The 4,154-nt window shown below is 41.8% G+C and overlaps 1 non-coding gene across 1 annotated transcript; it reads right to left on the reverse strand.

The window, feature by feature from the left end:
- Positions 1–650: 650 nt before the first annotated feature.
- Positions 651–758, reverse strand: LOC130977561 (small nucleolar RNA R71). The gene has a single exon (XR_009085248.1). It is a non-coding gene; the product is annotated as a small nucleolar RNA R71 (small nucleolar RNA).
- Between the last annotated feature and the right edge of the window lie 3,396 nt (positions 759–4,154).

Genomic DNA, 4,154 nt, shown 5'->3' on the forward strand with positions numbered 1-4,154 from the left:
CGAATTTTCTACTTCTGTCTTCTACCTTTCTTTTCCTCTGACACCTCAAGGAATCTCTATACTGTGACATAGAGGATTCCACATTTTCTTGTTCTCTTCTCTTTCATATGAGCAGGAGCAGAGACAAAGGCATTCTTGTTGAAGCTGACCCTGAACCTGAAAGGACCTTGAAACGAAAGCTAAGAGAAGCTAAAGCACAACTCTCTTTAGAGGACCTGACCGAATTCTTCAAAGAAAAAGAAGACATGGCAGCCGAAAACAATAACAATGCCAACAATGCAAGGAAGGTGCTGGGTGACTTTACTGCACCTACTCCCGACTTCTATGGGAGAAGCATCTCTATCCCTGCCATTGGAGCAAACAACTTTGAGCTTAAGCCTCAATTAGTTTCTCTAATGCAACAGAATTGCAAGTTCCAAGGACTTCCAATGGAAGATCCTCATCAGTTCTTAGCTGAATTCTTGTAAATCTGTGACACAGTCAAGACTAATGGGGTAGACCCTGAGGTCTATAGACTGATGCTATTCCCTTTTGCTGTAAGAGACAGAGCTAGAATATGGTTGGACTCTCAACCTAAAGAAAGCCTGGACTCTTGGGAAAAGCTAGTCAATGCCTTCTTGGCAAAGTTCTTTCCACCACAAAGATGGAGTAAGCTTAGAGTGGAAGTCCAAACCTTCAGACAGAAGGATGGAGAATCCCTCTATGAAGCTTGGGAAAGATACAAACAATTAATCAGAAAATGTCCCTCAGACATGCTTTCTGAATGGAGCATCATAGGTATTTTCTATGATGGTCTCTCTGAACTATCTAAGATGTCCTTGGATAGCTCTGCTGGAGGATCTCTTCATCTGAAGAAGACGCCTACAGAGGCTCAAGAGCTAATTGAAATGGTTGCAAATAACCAATTCATGTACACTTCTGAAAGGAATCCTGTGAACAATGGGACTAATCAGAAGAAAGGAATTCTTGAGATTGACACTCTGAACGCCATTTTGGCTCAGAATAAAACATTGACTCAACAAGTCAATTTGATTTCTCAAAGTCTGTCTGGAATGCAAAATGCACCAAGCAGCACTAAGGATGCTTCATCTAAGGAAGAAGCTTATGATCCTGAGAACCCTTCAATGGAAGAGGTGAATTACATAGGAGAACCCTATGGAAACACCTATAATTCTTCATGGAGAAATCACCCAAATTTCTCATGGAAGAATCAAGAGAGACCTCAACAGAGTCTCAATAACAATAATGGTGGAAGAAACAGGTTTAGCAATGGCAAACCTTTTCCATCATCTTCTCAGCAACAGACAGAGAATTCTAAGCAGAACCACTCTGACTTAGCAACCATGGTCTCTGATCTAATTAAAACCACTCAAAGTTTCATGAATGAAACAAGGTCCTCCATTAGAAATTTGGAGGCACAAGTGGGACAGCTGAGCAAGAAAGTTACTGAACTCCCTCCAAGTACTCTCCCAAGCAACACAGAAGAAAATCCAAAAGGAGAGTGCAAAGCCATAACCATGGCCGAATTTGGAGAGGAGGAAGGAGAAGTGAACGCCACTGAGGAAGACCTCAGTGGGCGTGCACCAACCTCCAATGAGTTCCCTAATGAGGAACCATGGGAATCTGAGGCTCAAAATGAGACCATAGAGATTCCATTGGACTTACTTCTGCCTTGGAGCAATCATGAAGCTAAATGACAAGTTATTTGGAAATGAGACTTGGGAGGATGAACCTCCTTTGCTCACCAAAGAACTGGATGACTTGTCTAGGCAGAAATTACCTCAAAAGAGACAAGATCCTGGGAAGTTTTCCATACCTTGCACCATAGGCACCATGACCTTCAAGAAGGCTCTGTGTGACTTAGGGTCAAGTGTAAACCTCATGCCTCTCTCTGTAATGGAGAAGCTAGGGATCTTTGAGGTACAAGCTGCAAGAATCTCACTAGAGATGGCAGACAACTCAAGAAAACAAGCTCATGGACTTGTAGAGAATGTTTTGGTAAAGGTTGAAGACCATTACATCCCTACTGATTTCATAGTCCTAGAGACTGGGAAGTGCATGGATGAAACTATCATCCTTGGCAGACCCTTCCTAGCCACAGCAAAGGCTGTGATTGATGTTGATGGAGGTGAACTGATCATTCAAGTGAATGAAGAATCCTTTGTGTTTAAGGCTCAAGGATATCCCTCTGTCACCATAGAGAAGAAGCATGAAGAGCTTCTCTCAAATCAGAGACAAACAGAGCTCCCACAGTCAAACTCTAAGTTTGGTGTTGGGAGGCCACAACCAAACTCTAAGTTTGGTGTTGAACCCCCACATTCAAACTCTAAGTTTGGTGTTGGGAGGTTCCAACATTGCTCTGAGTATCTATGAGGCTCCATGAGAGCCCTCTGTCAAGCTACTGACATTAAAGAAGCGCTTGTTGGGAGGCAACCCAATGTTATATTTTATATATTTTCTTTTGTTATTTTTTGTTATTTTGTAGGTTGATGATCATAAGAAGTCACAAAATCCATTGAAAAAGCAAAAACAGAATGAAAAACAGGAAGAAAAACAGCACACCCTGGAGGAAGAACTCACTGGCGTTTAAACGCCAGTGAGGCTAGCAGTTGGGCGTTTAACGCCCAGTCTGGCACCATTCTGGGCGTTTAACGCCAGAAAGGGGCACCAGACTGGCGTTAAACGCCAGTAAGGGGCAAGAACCTGGCGTTAAACGCCAGGAATGGGCACCAGCCCGGCGTTTAACGCCAGAAATAGCTCAAAACGTGATTTTGAGCAACATTTGGTGCAGGGATGACTTTTCCTTGACACCTTAGGATATGTGGACCCCACAGGATCCCCACCACCCTCTCTTTCTTCTTCACCCATTCACCAATCACCTCAATACCTCTTCCCCATAAACCCTTCTTCACCCCTTCATTTTCACACAAACTAAACACCACTTCTCCCCCTCTTTTGGCCGAACCACAAAGCCATCTCCCTCTCCTCCATTTCTTTTTCTTCTACTCTCTTCTTTCTTCTTTTGCTCGAGGACGAGCAAACCTTTTAAGTTTGGTGTGGTAAAAGCATTGCTTTTTGTTTTTCCATAACCATTTATGGCATCCAATGCCGGTTCAACTGAGAAGGCATGACCTCAAGCCCATCACTAAGAGAAGGATGGAGCAAACAAGAGACCCCTCTCATCAAGAGATCCCTGAGATACCTCAAGGGATGCACTTTCCTCCACAAGACTATTGGGAGCAAATTAACACCTCCCTAGGAGAGTTGAGTTCCAATATGGGACAACTAAGGGTGGAGCATCAAGAACACTCCATCATCCTCCATGAAATTAGAGAAGATCAAAGAATCATGAGAGAGGAGCAACAAAGACAAGGAAGAGACATTGAGGAGCTCAAGCACCCCATAAGACCTTCAAGAGGAAGAACAAGCCGCCATCAGTAAGGTGGACCCGTTCTTTAATCTCCTTGTTCTTTATTCTTCTGTTTTTCGAAATTTTCATGCTTATGTTTGTCTATGTTTGTGTCTTATGATCATTAGTGTCTTAGTGTCTATGCCTTAAAGCTATGAATATGAATCCATCACCTTTCTTAAATGAAAACTGTTTTTATTACAAAAGAACAAGAAGTACAGGATTTCAAATTCATCTTTAAAACTAGCTTAATTAGTTTGATGTGGTGGCAATACTTTTGTTTCTGAATGTATGCTTAAACAGTGCATATGTCTTTTGAATTTGTGGTTCATGAATGTTAAAATTGTTGGCTCTTGAAAGAATGATGAAAAAGGAGACATGTTACTGAGGATCTGAAAAATCATAAAAATGATTCTTGAAGCAAGAAAAAGCAGTGAATACAAAAAAAAAAAAAAGAAGGAGAAAAACGAAAAAAAAGGGGAGAGAAAGAAAAAGAAAGAAAAAGAAAGAAATAAAGTTGTGATCCAAGGCAAAAAGAGTGTGCTTAAGAACCCTGGACACCTCTAATTGGGGACTTTAGCAAAGCTGAGTCACAATCTGAAAAGGTTCACCCAATTATGTGTCTGTGGCATGTTTGTATCCGGTGGTAATACTGGAAGACAGAGTGCTTTGGGCCACGGCCAAGACTCAATAAGTAGCTGTGTTCAAGAATCATCATACTTAACTAGGAGAATCAATAACACTA

Source organism: Arachis stenosperma, chromosome 4 (genome assembly GCF_014773155.1).
Source record: "Arachis stenosperma cultivar V10309 chromosome 4, arast.V10309.gnm1.PFL2, whole genome shotgun sequence".
Taxonomy (NCBI): Eukaryota; Viridiplantae; Streptophyta; class Magnoliopsida; order Fabales; family Fabaceae; genus Arachis; species Arachis stenosperma.